This window comes from Hemicordylus capensis, chromosome 4, assembly GCF_027244095.1.
Source record: "Hemicordylus capensis ecotype Gifberg chromosome 4, rHemCap1.1.pri, whole genome shotgun sequence".
NCBI lineage: Eukaryota > Metazoa > Chordata > Lepidosauria > Squamata > Cordylidae > Hemicordylus > Hemicordylus capensis.
The window spans coordinates 180,742,431-180,767,591 of NC_069660.1; the positions used below are offsets into that span (position 1 = coordinate 180,742,431).

At 42.7% G+C, this 25,161-nt stretch overlaps 1 long non-coding RNA gene across 1 annotated transcript in view; it reads right to left on the reverse strand.

The window, feature by feature from the left end:
• Nucleotides 1-21,854, reverse strand: part of LOC128352912 (uncharacterized) — a 43,713-nt gene extending 21,859 nt beyond the window's left edge. Inside the window, exon 1 of the long non-coding RNA XR_008320706.1 lies at nt 21,784-21,854. This is a non-coding gene — a long non-coding RNA (uncharacterized LOC128352912). The remainder of the gene's footprint in view (nt 1-21,783) is intronic.
• Nucleotides 21,855-25,161: the final 3,307 nt, after the last annotated feature.

Below are 25,161 nucleotides of genomic sequence, written 5' to 3' on the forward strand. Positions count from 1 at the left end.
TTCAGAAGTTAAGTTCGAATGTGGCTTACTCCCAAATATCTGTGCAGAGTATTGCAGCCCTAGTGAAATTCTCCTTGCTGAGCAGCTCTTAAAGGTGCAGCAGCGAGGAAAGTACTTGATTAGCAAGCCAGAGGCTGCCAGTTCGAATCCCCGCTGGTGTGTTTTCCAGACTATGGGAAATACCTATTTTGGGCAGCAGCGATATAGGAAGATGCTGAAAGGCATCATCTCATACTGTGCGGGATATGGCAATGGTAAACCCCTCCTGTATTCTACCAAAGAAAACCACAGGGCTCTATGGTCGCCAGGAGTTGACACTGACTCAACAGCACTATTACTTTACTTATCACTTTACTTTAGGGCCTTTTTGGGGTTTGGACCAAGAAAACCTAAGGGGATAGCAAGAGGGCTAATTTCCCCAAATTCTGGTGTACTAACTATGCAGTGACAATGGTGAGCCAAACCCCAGACTTGGGGTGGGTTGCTCCTTTCAGGATCCCACAGCATGGTTTGAGAAGCCAGCAGAAGGGAAGCAATAGTGGCAGTTCTGCCTATAGGGTGGTACTGCTGCTGGCACTGAGGGGAAGGCAACTTAAAGGGCAATAAAGCTCAAACCAGGTCTTGTCTCATTGCTCTCCCTCAGGCCTACAGCACACAGATGGGTTGTAATGGTTGCCCGTGGCTTCTACTTACACTATATGCATTTTATATTTTTGGTGTGTATGTATTTTTCAGAACATATGCAAAAATAATATATGATCATTGAATGAAATCAAATATGATGTACTGTTTAAAAAATTACAAAGCACATGAAAATGGATATTTTTCAAGCATGTGTTACTGGCACAGGGTTTGATTTACTCTGAAATTAGCAAAACATATGGAGAACCCACTGCAGTTCATCCTGAAAAGGATAAATCACCCCTTGGAAAAAATAAATAAACACTGCTGTGCATATCATGGACGGAATATCTTATGTAATCTCTTGGATCATGTGAATTACCTGCTGACTCAGAAGCATACTCCACTAAATCAAGTTTAACCCTTTTGATGTGGGCCATATCACCAAATAAAAATGAAGCATCAATGTGTGATGCTTTATTATTTATGGGCACGATCAAGTCAATGTTAAACACTTCTAAATCCAATTAATTTTGGTGGGAGAAATAAGATGCACTTAATAATTGTTAATTTTGGCTAGGACAGACATACATGTGCACATACAAGCATGCATGCATACTATTACTTTTCAGAATACACTGGATTTTGATCAGGTATGTCAGAGATGACTCTCTCAAGCTATAACTGATTTTATTTAGGGTAAGGTGATGATTCCCAGCATTAAGGAATCTGTTCAATTTTTTTAACAAAGAAAGGGGGGAAATGGGGCCCAGTCACTTCCATGGGGTGGGGGTTACAACCCTGGCTTACTCATGAGCAGGACCAGCAGGATAAGAATTGCTCCAGGGCCAGTGGAATAAGAACCACATCTGAAGTGCACACGTGCACAAGTACTTCAGTCACTTCTGGACTGAGGAGGGAATGGGGTGGCAAGGAGGTATGCTGCCCCGCCGGACCGGTTTTTAAAAGAGCATCAGTGGAGGAAACATGGAGGGGGGGGTAAGTGCACCCTCCCCTGCCCTTAAAGGTGCCCCCCCACAACTTTGAACCAGCCGAACCGCTGTCTGTTTGAACCTGTTCAGAGATTCATGCACATCCCTACTGTCCGATATAGGTGTTGTTTCCCATATTCTAGGAAACACATCAGCGGGGATTTGAACTAACAGCCTCTTGCTCTCTAGGCAGGTTGCTTCCCCACTGTGCCATTAGGTGGCTCTATAATACTAATGGTAAGATAGAATGGACTGTAAATACAACAACAATACTTTGCTGACCATACAGAAAGAGGTGTAATTACACTAACCGAATTATATTAACGTTATGTGATCAAGATCCTCATTAAGGCCCCTAGGGGCAAGGCAGTTTAATCTAAGGATCCATCTGACCTCTTTTAACAAGATCTTATCATGGCATGAGGGTATACGTTGTAGAGCCCAGAATGAAAAATCTGATAAGGTATGTTTCTGTTGCAACCAATGTTTGACCAATGGTGCTTTAGTAGTTTTATGTTCCTCTTTTTTTGAGAGTTCTAGTAGTTTTGCCCACAGACAATAACTGATAGGAACATTGGACAACATAATCTACAGAGGCAGAATTACATATAATAAAGTGATGTAAAGTATGTGTCTTTTGGTCAACAAAAGTATTAAAATTTTATTAAGTAAATTCATTACTTTTAGAAGTGCGTAAGAGCAGTGTGGGAGACTGGATCCCAATATGGGAATAGACTGTTTCATGGGAAGGGATGTATCACTTGGGACAAGCCAATTAGAAATGTTTCACGTAGGACTAAAGGAAATGATAGGTTTGGACTGACAACCAGGAATGTCTGAGACCAAAAACCAGTATTTTAAAATTGCCTTTGTAAGCCTGATATATGGAAGGCATCATCTCATACGGGAGATGGCAGTGGTAAACCCCTCCTGTATTCTACCAAAGAAAACCACATGGCTCTGTGGTCGCCAGGAGTCAACGGCACAACTTTACCTTTACACACTACTTTGCTACAGTTATCAGAGCTGGATTTCTAATGCAGTAGTGTCTCTCATTGTTGATGAGCAACTCTAACTCTGGCTTGTTGTGTATAACTGGTGGGGGATAGCCTCCACGCATCAGCTCTGATAGGCTCCATGCATAACTTGTCTGATTCTGTGAGAAAATAACATTCTAAAGAGCAATTCCATTTAACTCTTTGAAATAAACCATATGGTACAATATCATATATACCATATATCATATACCGTATATACATATATAGACCTGATGCATAGAGGCTATGCCTGATTGGGGCCAGGGTAAATATAAAGAACTAGCCAACCCCGCACAGAGCATCTGTGTGCTCTTTGGGGTCAGCGGTTACTTCTTTCCCCCCATCTTCTGCCCCAATCTCCACTTCCAGGCCCAGCCGCCTCTCCTCCCCACCGCCACTTCTGCCCCCCCCCACTCCCCCCCCCCAGGCCTTGCCTCCGCAGCTGGGCTGGGCCCACCACAGCCTCTGGCCTCTGCGGCCAGGCCTGCCGCTGCCACGGCAACCAATCCTCCTGGGTGTGCCTCAGTCAATCAGGCCCGTCCGCCGCCCAGCCAATCAGCTGGATGCTGGGACGCACATTCCAAGGTAAACCCAGGATAATTATATATATAGATTACCCCCTCTTCTATGCCCCATGAAGAGGGCTTAGACTTCCCCATCAGCTTTTTGTTTAAAAATGAAGTTATGCTGACATATTTAATGTCTTAAGAAATCATTTATTTTCATTTATTATACAAAAACAATAAGATAATTTTAGACAACACACACACATTTTTGTGTAATTTTTCTTTATCCCATTAAATAAAAAGCCCATTTGGCATCCATCCAAGAATCCTCAAAGAACTCAAATGTGAAATTGTCGACCTCCTTGCTAAAATATATAAATCATCCCTGCAATCAGGCTGTGTACTGGAGGACTGGAAAGTAGCAAATCTAACATCAATTTTCAAAAAGGGATCCAGGGGCAATCCAGGAAATTACAGGCTGGTTAGCTTAATGTCCATTCCAGGCAAATTGATGGAAAGCATCCTCAAGGATAAAATGGTAAAGCACCTAGAAGAACAGGCCCTTCTGGGAGAGAACCAACATGGCTTCTGCAAAGGTAAATCTTGCCTCACGAACCTTTTGGAGTTATTTTCGAGTGTCAACAAGTGTGTGGATCAAGGTGATCCAGTTGATATAGTATACCTGAACTTTGAAAAAGCTTTCGACAAAGTTCCTCATCAAATACTCCTGAGAAAACTTAGCAGTTATGGGATAAGGGGACAAGTACATGTGTGGATTGCTAACTGGTTGAAGGACAGGAAACAGAGGGTAGAGATAAATTGAGAGTTTTCACAATGGAGGGAAGTAAGAAGTGGGGTCAGCACCTTGGCAGTCCGACAGGATATAACTGGACCTGCCAAGGGAAAAGACAAATAAACTTCAAACCTCAAATATTAACGAATGTACCACTTGTAGGCATTGGAATGCTACTGTCCAATCCTCTGTACCTCAGGCTCGGGAAACACCAACCTGGCCTCAGTGGAAGCTGTGCCAATATGGAATGAATATTATTATTTTTGTAATTTGATAATTTTAAGAGATAGTCAACCAACCAATTTGAGGGAAGCACATGTACTGTACCTGTTTCCAAGTTACAAATACAAGCAACCTCCAGCCAGTGGTGGCCCATCCGGGTGGGGCAGGGTGTGTGGAAAACAAACAGGTGTGCCAAACACTACAGGTGTGGCTCATCCCCACTCATCTTGCCCTGCGCCAGCTGCCTCTCTTGCCCTCTCCTCACTCCATCACTGCATTAACCCCAAATATGCAGGCTGGTCATTCACCCAACGCAAGCCCCACCACAACCCAGCAATTGACCAGACTGTATGACTAGGGTAAATGTGGTAGTGGGGCAGGTGGAGGAGGGAGCGGAGGAAGAGTGAGAAAATTAGGCACGAGTCTCAGGCTCATTTTCCACATACACCCACCCCACCCAGAGGGGCCGCCACTGCTTCCAGCCACCCCTCCATTAGGAATGCATATAGACAATGCCACTGTGAGAAATGCAACAGCATTCACTTGACAAGGATACGAAAAAAGTACAGCAATCTACATTATGCAGTTATTTTGCTCAGCAATCTGAATTACGAGTCCAGAAGATGAAGACACAGAGCAGCATCCAGAGTAAATTATTCTATGGTACTACACAGGAATTACTTTATAGGACTAAATCTCAAAAAGACTGTTCAGGAGTAATTTAGTCCGGGTGCGGCCTACTGTGTTAATCCATTATAAAAAAATCCAAACAGTGGCTGACATGTTCTCTGGTGTGATGTGGGAGGTTCTGAGCTGCCCATATTGCTGTGGGCTCCCCAGGAACTGCCAGGAACCATGCATAATAGCACAAAAACTTAGCATGCCCACACTTCAGGAATACTACCTAGCTTCGAAATAATGTAAGCAGCACTTCCGAAGTGCCAGCATGCTACTTGCAGTATTTGTACTCTTGCACACAAGTCCATCGGTGGTGGTTCTTTTAGGAGCCTGCAGCAGCACAGCATTGTCCATCATGGCAATCTGAAAATCACAAGGTAGTGAGCTCAAAAGCTAGCTACACCTTTATGACTTTTAATTGGTCTTAATAAAGGCATTGTGCTATTGATGCTGTTTGGATGCAATTGCAGTAATTTTGTATAATTTTTAAAGGGGAAGGGCCATCATGCTGTGGATGCCAGCTTCAGTTCCTGACACCTCCTGTTAAAGCATCAGGGACTTCTTGGCATCAGGGCCGGGAACGTTCTCTGCATGTGAAGATGGAGAATTGATGCCATCCAAAGATGAGTCTAAGTGGACCAATGGGCGGAATCAGTACAAGGCAGTTTCCTATGTTCATAAAACCAGCTTTCTATGTTTTTGGATTTGTCATCAGTGATTCAACAATGTCTTCACACTAAACACTTAGTTGTGTGTTGTCCAGCAACCTCATTATGCTTCATAGGGGAAAGAGTTTTATATGGCATAAAAACCTTAAATGGGCTATTAGAACATTTCAAACATGTTTACATAGTGCCGTGCTCCAGATTGTGAGCAAGAACTGCATATTTCTTTATCTGTGGACATGTCACACAATATTCTCCACTCGTACGCAGAGGTCTGCAAAGGTTATTTGTTTTAACCAGAGCAAACAAGATATCCATTTGTGTGCCTGCTTCAACTCCTTTGGTATCTTGGAATAGGCACACACTACATTTTTTTTAAATGACATCTGTAGCTTGTATCTCAGAAACTGAGTCTCACTGCTTATAAAAGTCCAACAACAAATGTAATAGATGGAGATAGATAGATAGATAGATAGATAGATAGATAGATAGATAGATCTAACCAAATTTAGGGTGCAATACTGTGAGGTCATTTGCACAATCAAAAACTGTGTTCCACCCGGGTTTGGGAACTGTATGTGTTCCCAATTTTCAGATGTGTGGAAGCAAGGTAAGACGAAAAGCTACACAGGTTTTCCTCCTACCTTGCTTCCAAATAAACGAAAATTGGGAGCACATGCAGCTTCCAAACCTGGGTAGAACACAGTTTTTGATTGTGTGGATGACCTCTATGTTGTTGTTTTCTAAAAACAGTTTGAGCTGCCTAAGATGTGACAGAATCCCCCTCACATCAGTGGGAGGCTTGAGATACACCACCACCATTGCTATGATGTCAGCAGAATGTTGTGGATATGCCAGATACACCAGCATAACTGCACTATAGGATCATTCAGTTAATTAGTTTTTTAAGCCTGATTGAACTGGGCAATTAGATGTGTATCTCTCCTACAGATATCAATAAGACTTTAAAAAAATCATCTTGAATTGAATCAATCAATCTTTTAACATTTGAATGAAATAAAGGCTCTGAAACTACGCAGCTAAGTAAATGCCACCAGGTAGGTGACATTTACTTTACCAGGTAGGTGGCCAAAGCTACGAATAATATAATTTGTTTCTCAGGGCTCTTCTGTACTAGCAGATCTATGAATGGCCTGTGTTCTTCTGTCTGCCTAGTGTCTCTAAGTGCTCCCACTGATTCTCAGCAATGACCTTGCTTTCTGGAGTGTCTAAAAAATAGCAATATTCAGCCAAGCAAGTGAGGCCTGGTTTGCTGTGGAGATAGTACTTATGTGAGTAATTCCTGTCTCTTATTGGGTGATGCCCATGTGACATCACATTAGTCCCTCTCCAACCCTGGCCCCCCAGTTCTGAAAAGCCTTCTTTCTTCCTCTCTTTCCCATCATCAACATTTAACTTTTATGTGAAGCAGTATTATTAAATCTGGATGTCAGCTCAGTTTACACTAATGACACAGTATAAATAACAGCGGCCAACATAATGCTCAGCAATGGTGTGATGCTGTTGAGAATGAGTGGTTGCACAAGCAGTGCTACCACAGTTATTCCTATTGTGGCAAATGGGAAAACACCTATATATTTTTATTAGCATTTGTTGTAGTTACCTTTTTATGCCTCGTGGGAATATAGGAAGCTGCCATATACTGAGTCAGACCATAGGTCCATCTGGCTCACTATTGTCTACACAGACTGGCAGCAGCTTCTCCAAGGTTGCAGGCAGGAATCTCTCTCAACCCTATCTTGGAGAAGCCAGGGAGGGAACTTGAAACCTTCTGCTCTTCCTAGAGCGGCTCCATCCCCAGAGTGGCATATCTTACAGTGCTCACATTTCTAGTCTCCCATTCATATGCAACCAGGGCAGACCCTGCTTAGTTAAGGGGAGAAGTCATGCTTGCTACCACAAGACTAGCTCTCATAATAACTACTGTATACCATTGTTTTCAGTTCAGTTCAGTCCTCTGCCACACACTTTTTAAAAATCTAAAGGAGTTAGAGCCTTCAGCATACATATCTAGTACATGGGGTATTTAATTCACTTGGCTAGAAAATGATGTGCTGGGGAGGCAGTGAAAGCAAGTTTTTGTAGTTGGAAAGTGGATGGAAGAGGGAGGAGAAAGCTCTGAACTGGCTGGAAAATATTGCCAAGAGATTTCTGGCTTTCAGAAGTAGCTTTTAAAATACTACAGTGCTGGACTGATGTTGTTTTGGGGCTAGAACTTGCTCCCCAACTGCTCAGCCTGTACATTTGTAAGCAAGCAGATGATTACCAAAGGCACCACCATTAGAAAGAGTCTCTGATGATCTTTCATCCAAAAGGCAAGTGACACTGTCAAAAGACGTCCTCGTAACTTCCTACTCTGCAAGGAAGCAGAAACCTTTCCATACAGCATGGATAGGGCTTCAGTTGACTTAGGCTGCAGAAACAGTTAGGAGTGTGCAGCTGTTTTATAACAAACGGAAAATTGAACCAAATTGGGCCCATGTGGTTCAATTTCCATTCATCATGAAATGAATACCTTTGGAGCTTGAAGGACCCACACACCATAAGAGCCATTTGGTTAATTTGGACCCTGTTTGTGTTTGTGATAAGGTGTTGGGAGGGGGCATACTTTGTAGCACAGCAGAACAGGGGGTGCTTTTTAGTATTTTCAAAGTGCAAATGAAGCATTAGGGCCTCCTTCATTGAGGGGCCTGGCTTTAGGTCTGAGTAGCCTGGCAACTGTATTGGGTGCCATGTTCTGGAGAGGTGCATGCAGAAGTGTTGTGCTGCATCTCTTAGCTCTCACACGAATTATGCTGGAATTATGTTGGTCTGCATAAGACTACATGGAGGACTGTGGAAGAGGCAACTGCTTGTGTGAAGCCAGCCCTAGTCTGAGACTGAGAAGGTGTTGGTAGGATTTGACTTAGGACATGCAGGAGGGGAGAACTATGCAGCCTCCTGTAATCCTCTTCAAAATAAGCAGGAGGGGCACAGAAGGCAGGCAGGCTGGCTGATCACAGCTCCTCTTTGCTGAAGCCAAAGGACCCTGACAGTAACACACCTGCCTTATTGTACAAAATAATGGATATGTTCATTATACATAGACTGGCCAACATTCTGTGCAGTGAAATGTTAGCAATCGGAACCCAGCAGGGCTGCTGTGTAGTATGAAAGGCAGTCCTGACAGTGTTATGCGACAGGGCTGTTATACAACTATGCAAATTGGCATCTAGTCAGTTGCATAGTGCAATTGCATCCAGTGGAAGACGCATTGCACAAGTTCCCGGATGCTGTTTTAAGTCACTGAAAATGACTTGACTAGCAAGCCAGAGGTTGCCGGTTTGAATCTCCGCTGGTATGTTTCCCAGACTAGGGGAAACTCCTATATTTTGCAGCAACGATATAGGAAGATGCTGAAAGGCATCATCTCATATTGCGCTGGAGATGGCAATGCTAAACCTCTCCTGTATTCTACCAAAGAAAACCACAGGGCTCTGTGGTCACCAGGGGTCGACACCGACTCGATGGCACACTTCACTTTACAACACCTATTAAAGTCATTACACAACTTAGGGCTGCTTTTCATGTTGTGCAGTAGCCCTGGTGGGTACCCAATGTTGATGTTTCACTGCACAGAATGTATGTCTGTAGTCATTATTTCATTATTTCATGCAGAAAATAAAAATTTAAATTTAAAAGGATCCTATTTATGTATTTATTTATTTTAAAATGTTTATGCCCTGCCCCTCCAGAACACTACTGATCAGGGTGACTCGCAACATTAATAAAATAGATACAATAAAAACAATTTTAAAAGTAATAGAATTAATAAAAGTTAAAAGACCAGGCTAAAAGCACATTTAAAAGTTTCAAACTTTAAAAGTTTTAAATAAAAAGTTTTGAGTAAAAAACTAAAAACTAAGGAACCTACCAGACATAAGCAGCAGATAAAGCATTAAAAAGCCTCTCTAAAAAGATATCTTTAGGTTTGTTTAAAAAAAAAAACTTAAAAAAAACCACTGAGGGAGCAAGTATGACAGAGACCACATGAGAGGGTGTTCCAAATTCAAAGGGCTACAACAAAAAAAGTCCTGTCTCTAATCCCTGTTAACCAGTTCTCTGCTAGTGAAAGGGCAAATGTGGTCTGACAGGTACCTCAGCCCCATGTTGTACAGGGCTTTAAAGGCCAAGACCAGTACCATGAATCTAGCCTGGAAGCAGACTGGGAACTAGTGAAGGAAGCTGCCACAGAATGAGTGTAACCCTTGTGAAGCCTATTCTAACACACACACCCCAATAATAATTTCATTTTAACAGGGGAATCACCAATTTCAGGTTTTTTACTGGACACTGGTAGTCTTCTAGAGCTGGTCCTGCTACTTTCTGGGAGGCACCATGACAAAGTCCCAGACCAATGCAATGTCCAAAGCATTGTGGGAAGAAAACATCATGTCCACCTGGAGACAGCTGCCAGGAAGAACTCTGATGCTCCTTTTACACTTGTTTTAAAAGAAAATTTCAACCCTGCTGAGCTACAAGGCAATTCCCCTTCTTCCTTTCACTACAAAAAATAATGGGGGAATGAAAAAGGGGTTTGTGACAAAACAAGTGTAATTTTAACTAATGGGTGGTACAATTAATGAAGGTTTCTACATTGAAAATGACTGGAATACTGAACAAAAAACATCTTGCATACCAGTAGTCTAGTGCACACTTACTTGGGAATAAGTTCAATTAAATTTAGTGGGACTTGCTTCTGAATAAACTTTGAGAGGACTTGGGTGCTGCACGGCATAAAAGTTAGGATAAATCCGCGAAGGATTCTTCTGGGACTAACATACATCCAATTGACTGGGAATGGAGGGCATTTCTATTAAATTTGTTACTTTCTTCCTCCTGCCTTGATTTTGTTCTTTTCTGACTAATTTCAATTGAAGAAACATCCAAATGAATTCTTGAATGAAACATCAAGGAATTCTTTTGAAATGTGCTGTACCTTACACAGGAATCATATGAAAGGAAATTCTGAACATTATGTTGTATTTTGTCAAAAAGTTCTGAATAAATCAGCTTCTGTGGGAACTCATTGCTTATTAATTTACAATAGCCACCATTAGGTGCTGGCTGCTTTACAACCTTCTACAAAGGCTCATGCTATGGCTAAAAAGAAGTCATTAAAATAAAGGTCAGATAAAAGGAAAAACACACTGGCAAATACATGTCTTCAAAAGAGCTGGTATATAAGAGTTGGTTTGCACAGTTTGTAAACTAGAAATGCCTCACATGTGATGATGAGGCAGTGGACTGTAGCAAGTTATAGTAGGCGTGAGTGTGCATGTATATCTGCAATATCGTGAGGCTTGGGCTGGCCTCATTCACTCCGACCATGAACTTCCCAGACCAAACCATGAGAGAGAGAAACATGCCATATTTGCAAGTAAGTTCTAGACCTCACCCAGACTACAAAAACAACAACAACCCCAAATCCTGGATAAATGCATTAATGTCTTGGAAAATCTTGAAAAACTCTTCCTATTGAAATGCATGGGGAAAGAGACCTTGAAATTGAAATGCATGGGGAAAGCTAGAAAAAGACTAGAGTGACAGCAAGATAAGATGTTCATATGCTTGCAAACCATACACCATCATCTACTCACTTCCTGCCTGCCTGCCATAAAACTCCCAGACCAAACCACAAAAGACACAAACATGCCATTTTCACAGGTAGCTTCTAGACCTCAGCCACACTACCACAAAAATCAAAAATCCAGAAAAAATCATTAATAATGTCCCAAAAGATGTGGGAAAACTCTCCCATTAGAAAGCAAAGGAAATGATACTTCATAGATAGAGAAAAAGACTAGAGTCACAGAAAGAGAATATGCTTGCAAACTGTGCACTTTTACACATATGTGTATCTTTGCTGTCTTGATATTGGTTTTAATTATTCTTCTTACTGTTTTCTGCTTGCTGACTAAAGCATTGTTTTACACTGATTTGTTGTTATTTTTGTGCTGTTTTATTATTGTTTAACATTTTGGGTGCAAGTTTCTGGAGAAAGGCAAAATACAAATATTAAAATGAGGAAATAAATGAAACTTCTGTGAAAATCTTATCATTTGCAGAAATAGCAACTATCAGAGTCCAGCAATAAGTACAGAGAGTTCTGGTCAAAAGGCAGAAGGGTCTACATATGAAGCTAAATTGTTTTGCAAGATTCATTCTAGCAATTAACTTGGCCAAAATCAAGACATGTTTTTTGCTCATGTGCATGTAGGAAGATGAATCTGGGTTTTCCCGTTTTCCCATTCCTAGTATGACACTCTAACCACCATACCACACTTGCTACATATGGTCTCTCTATGCATGTAATCCTTCCACCAGCCCACCAGTGCAAGCCTCTTCCATTTCGAAAGGATTGGTGTGAGTGAATTACCACGGAGAGCCGAGATACGTTTGGAGTGATTGACTGAAGGTATTATATGACCCTTTCAATGTTATTCTGTTTTAAAAGCTAATACTACTGCATCTAATCAAAATGACACCATCAAGGTTATAGTTATATTTTATAGACATTTTTCACACTGGTTATAAAAATCCAATAAGGCCCTTAAACAGAATCCTGGTTATTGAATTTTCCTTTTTTTCCCCTTTACTTTTTTATTGTGGGGCTGTTAATGAGTCTTGAATTGATGGTATTACAGATTGGTACTTTATTTTAGCTGAAACATGTTGACACTAGTTGGGTTTTTAAAAAAAAAAAAATTTTTTTTTTAAAGCCACAAGAACTAACACCTTTTACCCAGACATGATCCAAAATGGTTCTGATTATAGCTGTGCAGGTAAAGCAACAACAAGATTTCAGATTGTGGATTCCATGTGTGATGTGAATGAAAGAGGTTTTCATGCACAGAGGCTGTGACACTTCTCTCACTCTCTCCTACTTATATGCAATGCATTATACCTACAGTGGTCTTTGAAGAAACTTAAACTAATTCCAACACACACAAAAATAAGAGAAAATAAGCTGAAGATTTCTGACCAGGGAGTTATTTGCACATGGCTTCATGCTTCGGGGTAAACGTTGAGTGAAGCCACTTTGAACTTCACTCGTGGCATTGAGAGAAGCAGCCCCTCCCCTCTGCTCTTGGGTTTTGTTTTGAAAGAAGTTCACATGACAGGCATCTGTGTTTTCCTTCTAGCCAATGGCGGGGTGGGGGGAGGAGAGAGCGAGCTTCCTAATGAGTGATATCTGCATTTGTAAAGAGACTATCCCTCCTGTCATGCTAATGATTCTACATCAGTGCCTCTCTCTATTTGCTTTGGCATTTTCAGAAAAAGTAGCTTAAAACCAGCATTTTAAAAATCTAGAAATATGTTGTGATAAGCTAGAATTCACATCACAAAGCCTGATTTGTGTGTGGAGTGGGTCCAAGAATCTCGAAGGGACTTCGGGGCTGGTGTGCGCACACATACACACACACACTCTTCTGAAGATGATTCGGGGTAGAAGCCCTGTGTGCAAAGCCTCCAGGGCCAGACCATGGGAACATATCTCACTGAATGTTAAACATCTATATTCTGACAGGCCTGTTTCCAGGTGCAATTCCTTACTGATCCTTAACTCGTGATAGCTTGGGGCCTGGGTACCTGAAAGAATGTCTCCTTTCCCATTAGCCTGTCCATGCACTGAGATCATACAGTCTTTCCACAGGTGCCCCTAGTGCCAGAGGGGAGGGGAGTATATGACAAGGAGAGGACGTTCTCAGCTGTGGTGCCCTATTTCTAGAATGCTTTCCCCAAGCAGGCTCACCTGGCACCTACTGTGCACCACATAAAGGGCTTTTTCTTGTCCCAGACTATTTACTGTTAATATTCTGATTTTATTGCAAGCAGTTTGATCTACTGTTTTAAACTTTTTATTGTTGTATTACTCTTTGGTGTTGTATGTTTGCATTTTGGTTATTACAGTGAACCATGCTGTACAATATGTCCAACTGGCTCCACCACCATGCCCTGCGCTGAGGGACATGAGCACACCTTTTCTCCCTTCCTGGATTAACTGTCCTACCATGTGATTATGGCACTGGCTCACATCCTCATCTGAACCAATCCCCAGAAACAAAACCCAGAATGGGATTCTGCAGATGTTGGGTCTCTACAGAGAGGGCCAAGCTTTATTTTGCAGTGACTGAGGTGCTCCACTTGGATATTGTGGTTGTAAGGATAACATCTGTCCTCCATCCCTTACCTTGGGTGACTTCAATCTCACTGATGGGAAATCTGCATGGGAGGTGCAGTGAGTCTCTGCAAGCTGAGCACACAGAGACATACTGCTGCATCTCCAGGTCTATGCAACATACATGCACACACAGGGCCAAACTTAGGGATGGGTGAGCCAGGTGGTCACCCATGGCATGATGCCTACCTGAAGCAGCTTGATGGGTTACTGTTTGCTGAGTGTTGTGCCTTCAGTGAGGAAAGGAGAAAAACACACACTGATAAACTAACCACAGGAGGAGGGCAGTGAAGGTACTCCTCATCCAGAGTGCTGTTTATCTTAGGGCTGGCTGTAATCCACACACACAGTGAGGTCATTCACACAATCAAAAACTGTGTTCTACCCAGGTTTGGGAGCTGTGTGCACTCCCAGTTATGAGTTGTGTGGAAGCAAGGTAGGACGAAAACCTGGGTTGCTTTTCCTCCTACCTTGCTTCTGTGACATGTGTAGCATTAATAGAAAGCTGCTTTGTAATTGCTTTGTAGAAAGTGTGTTTGCAAGTCAGTGCCTCTGTGGGATGGAAAAGTACAGACCAAACGAAAGTGTTAAGTCAGCTATCTGCCCAGAGCAGAATAAGTGGGGGTTTGCAGCAGCGGGGAGAGATAGGCTCCCCTGAATAGTAACTGTATTGTTCTAGGAATGTGAAGGCTTCTCCTATTAATTAATTATCTCTCTGCTGTGAAATAGAAACTTAGAAACTTAGAGCGCAAAGTCCAGCCTCTATGCAAGCATATGTACGAATGTAATGAACTGATTGGTTCTTTGGGGCTGAATGTTGATGCCTAGGGGTGGAGGAAAATCTTTATAAACTCTTGTTAGTCTGTAAGAGGTACGCTCCTTGGACTTTTGCCAAAAGGCACCAGGGGTCGTCCTCAGCGCTGAGAAATAAACCTTTGTCTCTTTCACTATCCGTGTCAATGGTCATTTGCTCAGGTAACATTTCCATGCAATCACTTCTACCCAGGTTTCACTCTTACCTTGTGTCCACACAACCGGAAACTGAGAGCACACACAACTCCCAAACTATAGAACACAGTTGTTGATTGTGTGAATGACCTCATTGCCTGTAATACTGATGAATATCATGCAAGTAGAAAAGTAGGTCTTGGGTGAGCTTCCAATACATTTTGGAAGATGCAGAATTGGAACTGAGGAGATGCCGATGTTTGTTGCAACTCACTCACCAAGATCACAGTTTCCACAATGGGGCCTGCTGAAAGAAGCTTTGCACAATGATAATATTATAGCATATCTTTGTTAAGCTTTTGTGGAAGACAATTACTTGCTTCTCAACAGCACTTTGAAGATTAAACAGCTTAAATTTGCTGCTGAAACCCTGGATTCAAACCAGCCCTCAGTAATTAGTGAACCATGCTGTGTGGCCTGGGGTTAAAGCAAGGAGGAAAAGGGGCAGAGGCTGCCTCTCGGACCTGTGTTTTCTATCTCGAGTGTGTCAATAATTGTTCTTTGATCTTGTGGCTCCCAGATGACAAAAGGCCCATTCAGAGATGCCCAGTTTTGTCAGTTATTCAGGTCAGAGAGGATCCTTTGCCTTGACTGAAGAGTGGCCACACTTAGGCGCAGCCTTGCTGCCGGTCAAAGAAAAAGTTTTTTTTGTAGGAAAATCTTTCCTGTCTTTCTTGCCTTGCATGAATGATAGTAAGATGACCATGGCAAGACAGGGAAACAACTCTCCCTCCATTTCTCCCCCCGCCCCCCTGCCCTCTCTGGAAGATTTAAGAAGAAAAATCAGCCCTAAGCTGAGTACTTGCCATAGTGTTTTATCTGTTTGTATACAGTGAGGAGCAGAAGTTGTGGATTGTGCATGAAGCAAAGAAGAAAATGAAGAAAACGTGTCATTTCTTTAGGCCTTAAAAAGACAGCAAGATACACAGATTTACAACGTGGCTATTTCTGCAGCAGGAAGGAAGGATAAGAGCATAAAAATGGTCTTGCTGATTCAGAAAAAAAGACTAATCCAGGCCAGTGTTGTGTTGTCCAGTAGGCCTCTGCAAGCTACAAGGATGACATGAAGGTGACAGCCTTCCTCTTGTTGGGGATTGTAATTTTTACCCCCCAGTTAATTAGCAGAGTGCTAAAGAAGCTACCCACTCAAGTTATAGAGTAGGATGAAGAGTTTAGTTGTTGCAGCTATTTAGAGAAGACACATGGAGATTCTTGTAGAACTAAATACTAAGTATTTATGGGTGAAGTACACCTTTGGATAGGAAAGACCTAATCCTTAATCTAAAGAACTACATAATGCATAGGTAGGAAGAGAAAGAGAGATGTTTCCATCTGCTCTGTAAGAGGAAAGGAAGGGATTCTGACTCAGCACAGGAAATACCTGAAGAATCATATCAGAGGTCATAGAGACAGGTAGAACAGCTAGGGAGACCCTTACTCACTATCTCTACTCCCAGTGCCCCTAATGGTCATTAGGATAGTTGGTGCAAAAGGTTGATGCACTGAAACTCCAACACCTCTATTGCTTGCTCCTCAGCATTTGGTACTCAGTGGTTTACTGCCTCTATACATGGAGGCTCTATTTGGCTTGTCTTCTTTTAAAGCCAAGTCAGCTGTAATGATCACTGTTCTGGGATGGATGGGGACAAACATATTGAAACTCTGGCCACAGAAATCACCATCAGCCAATTACAAAAAGCAAGTTTACTGGGAACAGCCTATATTCTGCAATGATATCTATAATAACAGCAACAAGACTGACAATACAATTCAGCCATCCCAGGGACTGGGAGGCCCAGGTTCTTTGAACCCATCCGCTCAACTATAGCTACAGCCCTGATGCTGCTTGCTTGTTTTTAGTTTTGTTTTGTAGCTATTTATTGTTGTTTTAGTGTATTCTTATTGTAAGCAACCCTTGGCAGCATTGTGCTGGGGTGGGTGGGGAGAGAAATATTTTAATTATAGAAATAAATATCTTCCAGTAATGCACGTTCACTATGAGGCTGGTTGTGAGAAGCAGCAGGATACTTGCAGATCCCTCCACTCCCTGCCTGCCTAACCCTCTTAAGAAACCCAGCTGTTAGCTGAGGCTAAAGATGCACTTGCACCCTTACCCCAGCTACTGGGTATTATGTGTCTCCGTGGACTGAGTTCAGCCCAGGGAGACACTGAGATGGGCACATAGAGCGCCTGTTTGATGGGGAAATCCCGGATGCAACATTGCATTGTGGGATATCTGGAGGCTGAAACTACAAATTCCAGCACCGGATCCCTCTGTCCTGCTCCATGCCTCACGGAGCTGCACAGAGCAGGGCTGCCCATGTGGGCGCATGGGAGGAATGCCAATGATAGATGTTTTGGTCATCTGGGGAAAAGGTAGGTTAAAAGCAGCCTTCTCCCCACCCCACCTTCCCACCCCACCCCAGCAATCATGAGAATGGTCTCTATTTCTTACTGTGTAGACATCTTGCACCTACTGCCAGTCAGCTTCATTGGGAGACTTCCATTTCTAGTATTATAAGAAGGGAAGAAAATATTTCCATTATCTACTCTCTGCGCACCATTCATAATTTTATAACCCTCGATCATGTCCCCCTGTAGCCATCTTTAAAAAAAAAAAAAAAAAAACCTGAGGAGCCCCAAATGCTGTCAGTTTTCCTCATAGGGCAAGTACTCCAGCCTCTTGATCATTTTCATCCCTCTTTTCTTTCCTCTGCGTGTCCCAGCTCTATGATGTCCTTTTTTATTGCAATCTTCCTAATTAATATTCTGCTCCAGTCCTCTCAGGCACTGCCCCGTTTTATTATCTAGTTCTTTCGTCTAGATCACAGCTTCCATCAGCATCATCACTGAACATTTTAATTTCTGCACATGGTTTAAGGATTACAAAGGAGAAACCCAACCTAGAACTATTATATAAGGAGCCTCCCATAGAGTAAAAATTCTAAATCACCCAAGTAAAATGATGGAGCCTGCAGTGAATAAAAAGGGGACGTCTTTGGAGAAAAAATGAAATGCAGTTGGTATGATTTTTATTTATTGAGCACTGATTTCCAGCAACATTATTCCTCTTAGTCCTTGAGGAAGTAATATACTCTCACCCTTAAAACGCTGTAAGTAGTCGATAATCCATTATTACAGTAAGCCGTACACTCTCACAGTAATTATCTAATAACCCTTTATAAAAGACCGTAGCTTCCTAATCTGTTTATAATTATCATTTCCATGATCCTGCGCATTAATCTCTGACCTTCAGCAACTCTGACCTGATCTTAATTAGCTCTAATATCAAATCATCTCTATATAAGAAACTAGCCATGACCAAATGAATGAACCCCAGGTACAGTTAATTTCGGGAGCAATTATCTTTCCATGTAGGGAGATTTAAATGATTATCTGCACAATTTCACACAGTTTTATGTAATTCCGCAACATTATAAATTCTGTTTTAAATCATATTTCAAAGGCAGGGCTTCGCCGACTGGCTTCGTATCATATACTAAGTAACTAGATTAGTACATCACATTACTGCTGTATAACAGTGGATGAGTTTTGTGTCCTTGTTTTCAATTACATGGGGAAAACAAAACTGTATTTCACCAAGTGAAACTCTAGTCCAAATATATAAATATGAAACACCACAATGCAGCAGCTAATGAGATCCATTTACAATCATTAGCTATTTTGAGCTGAAAAGTGGATTATTATTTCAACATATACAATATCACTATACAATTTAATATGTATATTAATGCACCACATTTTTATGTACTGTTTTTAAAATTCATTAATTGCCACTCCAAAATAAATAAATCTCTTCAAGCAATGTACAACATATAAAGATAGATTAAAGGTACATCCGGGGAGGTCTGGTTGCAATTGCCTCCAGCTTGGTTGGTGGCGACTCGAAACTGGACCTTTTCTAGGGTTGCCCCAGGACTTTGGAATGTGCTTCCTAATGATATTAGAGTCTCCCCTTTTCTGGATGTTTTTAAGAAGGACTTGAAGACATTACTGTTTAGACAAGCTTTTAGTTTATTGTTTAAAAGTTTTAAGTTGTAGAGTTTTAAACTGTATTTTAAACTGTTTTAATTGTGTTAATGTTTTAATATTATGTTTTTAGATTGTGAACCACCCAGGGACTTGTGCATGGGGTGGTATAAAATGTGTTAAATAAATACATAAATAAGCAATAATTGTATTATTATTCAAAACAAATGAATAAAATAGTGTGTTCTGTTGTATTATGATTATATCGTTATAGTCATAATGTGGAGTAGAACATGAGGGATTTGGTGGTATTAGTGGTAACAATGATGATATTGATTGTATGAATTGTCCAGTGTTTCAGAAGAGTGGAGCAAATCTAGGGCTGCCATTGGTTAAACTGCTCTGGTCCCATATGGTGTGGAGTCCTAAAGTGGTGTGGGGAAAGAGATGTCAATGGAGGCTAAGAAAGGGATAGGTCAGAGCTTCAGGAGAAAAGAGGCCCAAAGTAGGATATGGCAAAGAAAATGGAAACAAGTAGGCCAGGGGAAACGGAGAAGGCCAGAGTAAAGAGAGGTGCAGTGCAATCCTATGCCTATTTACACAAATGTAACCTATATTGTATTTAGTGGGGAGGGTGTGTGTTACTGCTTCGTAAAGGTTCACAGATCTTCAGCCTGAGAGTGCAAACTGGGAAGGAAGTGGGGTGAAGGGATGCAAACCCTCCTAGCAGTGAAAGGTAAGGAAGGGTCACATATTTTGTAAACCGCCTTGGGGTTTTCTTTTTAACGAAAGGCGGTATAGAAATGTAAAAATAAATAAATAAATAAATAAATAAATGATGTAACCAATCAAATCCCTAGCTGCCCACAGCAAGTCTCTTATCTTTATATGTAAGTATCTTAAATGTACCCATCGCTAATCCCATGTGTGATAGCTCTTATGAGAGTTTGCGAGCAGCAGCTGGATAGGTTAGCAATGGGGACGGGGGAGAAAATAGGGATGCTGCCCGGCAGCCGGAGGAGGCAGTGGGCCAGGCTGGATGCCAGGAGCAGGTGGCAGTGGGCCGGCCGGGCCGGCGGGAGTAGGAGGCAGCGGCAGGCTGGCCCGGCCTGGCCAGCAGGAGGAGGCGGTTGCCACTGGGAATTGGCAGGCAGGCAGGAGGAGGTGGCAGGCTGGCTTTCCGGCCAGAAAGCACTGGGTGGGGGGACAGACAAGGAGGGAGAAGAAGTGGGCCCACCAGCCCACCAGCCAGAAAACACGGGGGTGGAGCCAGAAAGCCGGGCGGGCCGGTGGGAGGGGGAAAAAAAGGTAGCAGTTGTGGGTGGGCCAGCCGGAAGCACAGATGCTCTGCACCTGTCCCAGCTAGTACTATTTAAAATGTAATGGGATCTGAAAATAATGTGTTATTCAAAGAAATGTGGGGGCAAAACTAAGGGATTTTGTAGCCTGGACCTAAAGGCATTTGGAGGGGCCCCCTCCCCGGTGGGCCCTCCCCCAAGTTAAGTGTCATCACCTAAAGGCCTCTGGAGCCCAACTGCCCCTGCTGCAAGTTAAGCATCATAATCCCACATATACAGACACATCATGGCACACACATTATTTTTAAACACGTGGATTCTTGAGGGCACAAACAGCAACTGAACTCACAAGAATGTAAGAATAGAAAGCAGGTATATTTATGCAAAAATGCATTAGCAGAAACATTTCAACGTGATGCAATTTAACATATTCCCACCCCACATATTTTTCCCCCACTCCCTGCTCTGTCTCCAAGGAGTCCAATTTTTAACTGATCCAAGAAGTTTTTGAATGAAGGGGAAAATACTCTCCAATTTGAAACTCATGTCTTCTGCATCTGCAGGATTGATCAGCTCCCATAATTTCAACTTCAACTACCATAATCCCCAACCAAAGGCCGTTGGGGCTGTGGATTATGCCCCAGTATAGGGGCAGTATAACTCCATACTGCACCACCCATTCCCTGGTCCTTCCCTCTACCCTCTAGTCTCTTGATGTGCAGGAAGTATTGTCTGCAGTTGCACTCTGCACATGCGCATAAATTTCAGGGCTCTGGGGCTGAAACCACATGCAAACTGGTGATCCAGTGTTGCACAGGAGGTGCAATTGGATGCAGCCCAAGAGCCAGATAGCATTAGCACCTGCCACACAGGGAAGGACAATTTGCAGGCTGTTTAAGCTGATACAGTGTTAGGGAAGCCATGGAATTTGAAGCAACAAAATAAAATACAGTACAATTGGGTACAAGGGAGGGCAGAGGGCAAGACTAAGGCTCTCAGAACGTTTCCTTAAGCTGGGCAGGTGTGCACTTAATCAGTCCCTTGGATGGGAGACCAATGGGTGGGGTAAAAGGCCCCGCTCCCCAAAATAAAGAAGCCATAGTAAAAAGGGTAACCCAACAATAATAGGCCACAGGAGGAGTAGGCGCAAGTGTGTGTGTGTGTGTGTGTGTGTGTGTGTGTGTGTGTGTGTGTATGTATGCAAAAGAACAACAGCACTGGCACTGCAAAAAGAAAATAATGAAATCCAGCCCTCAAACAGCAAAGGCTTCTAGGACAGTTGTCCTCTACATATACCTTGGGTTGGACTAGGAGCGGGAAGGGAAGACCCAAGTTCAAATCCCCTTTAGCCATGAAACTCAATGGGTGACTCTGGGTCAATCGCTTATCTTTCAGCGCAACCTACCTCACAGGGTTGTTGTGAGGGTAGAGCTTTCCAGGAGAAATAATATCAATATATAAAAAAATTAAAAGTTAAGCAGCATCACATTGGAAGAGAATCAGGGACCAAGGGGGAAATGGATCACAATCAAATCACTTTCCCCCCTGCCAAACCAGCCCTCCTCCACCCAAGACCTCAACCCACAGGCAGCCAAACCAGCCCTCTTCCCCCACCCACCCAAGACCCCAACTCAGCCCTCTCTCCCCCCCCCACCCACCCAGGACCCCAACTCACAGGCAGCCACACAGCATAATAGAAAGGAGACAGTAGTAGAGAACTCAGACACTTACTGGTTTAATGACTCAGCTGGTTGTTGGGCTGTTGTTGTTGCTCACTCGAGTGGCAGCAGCTGCTGCCCTGTGACCGGCGGCTGGCTGCTCCTACTGTGGTGTAGAACAGAGTGGTCCTGATGGCCCCTTCCCCAGCTCTCTAGCCGCTCTTCAACATGCTCATTGCCTCACCGGTGTTGCCACTGCTGCTGCTCCCTTCGTGTGTCACGTGGTTGCTGCACCAGGTAGGCAGGTGGAGAGAGAGAGGGGATGGGTCATGCATGCAGCCTGGCAGCTGCATGCCCCTAAGCAGCAGCAGCCCGCAGGATCTCCGCCATGCGGACCCTTCCCGTGGGCTGTCCTCTCACTCGGGTTTTGGTGCGGCAAGGAGCACACACAGTCCAGCTGCTAGTAGCAGCATGGCCCCATCCCCACTGAGGCCCCTGCCTGGCCCCGTCCACATACTACTGCGGCAGTGGCGGCCTGCCCAGATGGCCACCGGCGGCGACACTCCCGACGCACCATGCGCACAGTTTCTTGGGACTGCGGAGGATGGCTACGGCCATCATAGAGGGGAGCATTCAGAGTCCCCCCACCCCAGGTGGCGGAGGACTGGGCCAGATTCCCCCGGCCCAGTCCTAAGAGCGCTTCTGTCCATGTGGTGTTTTTGGTTAATCTATTCCTTGATCCAGGCCAGCTTTTGATTGGGGCTTTAGGTCCCTATTAAACACTTAATTGCGAGAGCTGTTTATTGTTTTTAAGTAATTTATTATGAGTGATGGTATTTTGTTTTATTGTGTTTTAGAATTGTTTACTGATTGTTGTACTGGATATATTTGTTACTTCTATCGATGCTGGCCAATGGCTGTAATAAAATTGATGATGATGATTGGGGCTTTAGTTAATTGTACTCTGGTTCTGGAGTAGAGGCGGGACTAACAAATAGCCAGCAGCAAGAGCTCAGAAAAGCAGTCTGCACTTTCCTCTCTGTACATAATATCTATTTCATTAAACTGTTAATATTCCTGATTCCGCGCAACTGCTTTGTCCTTGTATACTACAACTCTTTCCATGGGATTCTACACTCCATTTGTTAGAACTGGATTTTAAGCCTTCTATTTTTGTGCACAGTACATGAGGTTGGAGATTATGAGGTGCATGGAAATTATTAATATACCATTAAAGTAACCAGGTTTGTGATTTACAGCTTAATCTGATCCTAGCACAACACAGTCTTTCAAATCAAGCTAGCTGATTTGATCTTTTATGATGTTTTGCTTTTTCTCTGCTAGGAATTATGCATAGACCTTCCAGTAAAGCAAATGATTCAGAACTCGGTCGATAGGAGCAACGTCCAGTTTGGCAGATATGCACTGTGTGATTCTTTGTAAAGTGCTTTAGGAGATGCCAGTAAACATGCTGATGCATTTGGCAAAATACTCACTTCTACTGCTGATTTGTAAGGGGAAATGCTCTACAACTGGGGGCATGGTCCAGCCAAAGGTAAGCACTTTTCATTTCATTTGCTCTCAGTTGTAGAGTCAAACACATCCTACAAACCCTTTGACTTATCTCTTAGTCCTCTCCCTACAGAATTAAGCCAAAGTACCTAATGGCACAGCAGGGAAATGACTTGACTAGCAAGCTAGAGACTGCCAATTCAAATCCCCGCTGGTATGTTTCCCAGACTATGGGAAACATCTATATCAGGCAGCTGCTGAAAGACATCATCTCATACTGTGCGGGAGATTGCAATGGTTAAACCCCTCCTACCAAAGACAACCACAGGGCTCTGTGATCACCAGGAGTCGACACCGACTCGATGGCACACTTTACCTTACCTCCAACTGCATTCACACTTTATGTAGATTGAAAAATATATCTATACCTTTCTACTTCCAGACAAGATGACATACACAATTAAAATAATGATATAATAAATTCTTGTCACCTTTGCCTCTTCCTTTCCTTCCTTTCCTTCCCTCCTTTAATATAATAGTAATCATAATAAAACAACAACAAAAACATTTATATACTGCTTTTCAACAAAGATTTCCAAAGCAATTTACCTAGATAAATAATAAATAAATAAAATGGAAATAATAAAATGTAGTAGTAGTAGCAGTAGTAGTAGTAGTAGTAAATTATTATTATTATTTCTTGTTTACACAGACAGGTGTTATTGACTGGTTTGTTTTATCCAGACATCGAGTCCGTCCCAAGGACCTGGGATGCCAGAATTTTATTGTCAATGTTGTTGCTGTTGTTATAGATATCATCGCAGAATATAGGCTGTTCCCAGTAACGCTGCTTTTTGTAATTGGCTGATGGTGATTTCTGTGGCCCCTATGGTGTTGAGGTGCTCTTCAAGGTCTTTTGGAACTGCACCCAGGGCGCCAATGACCACTGGGATTATTTTGGTCTTTTTCTGCCACAGCCTTTCCATTTCAATTTGTAGATCTTTGTATTTGGTGATTTTTTCCTATTTCTTTTTCTTCTATTCTGCTATCCCCTGGTATTGCTATGTCGATTATTTTGACTTGTTTTTCTTTCTTCTCGACTACAGTTATATCTGGTGTATTGTGTGGCAGATGTTTGTCTGTTTGTAGTCAGAAGTGCCATAATATTTTTACATCTTCATTTTCTTCAACTTTTTCAATTTTATGGTCCCACCAATTTTTGGCTACAGGTAGCTTGTATTTTTTGCAGATGTTCCAGTGTATCATCCCTGCTACTTTGTCATGCCTTTGTTTGTAGTCAGTCTGTGCGATCTTTTTTACAACAGCTGATTAGGTGGTCCACGGTTTCATCTGCTTCTTTACAAAGGCAGCACTTGCTGTTTGTGGTGGATTTTTCGACTTTTGCTCTTATTGCATTTGTTCTTAGTGCCTGTTCTTGTGCAGCCAGTATTAAACCCTCTGTTTCTTTCTTCAAGTTGCCATTCTTAAGCCATTGCCAGGTCTTGGTGATGTCTGATTTTCCACTTATATTGTGCAAATATTGACCATGCAGTGGTTTATTTTTCCATTTTTCTGCTCAGTTCTTGACTTGTTCTTTCTTGTAGGCCTGCTTTGTTTCATTGGTGTTGAATAGTTTCGCATTATTGACCATTTGAAGTGCATCTTCTTCACTGTCCTTGACATATTCAACAAGGCCTCTTTTCTCCTCCTCTACTGTTTGACGGACTTGCAGCATTCCTCCTCCACCTGAGCTGCGAGGGAGGTATAGCCTATCTACATCACTGTGGGTGTGCAGAGCATGATTGATGGTCATGGTTTTCCTGGTCTTACGATCTAGCGTCTCTAGCTCTGCCTGGGTCCAGTCTATTATTCCTGCAGTGTATCTGATAACAGGTATAGCCCAGGTGTTTATGGCTTGTATGGTGTTCGCACCATTGAG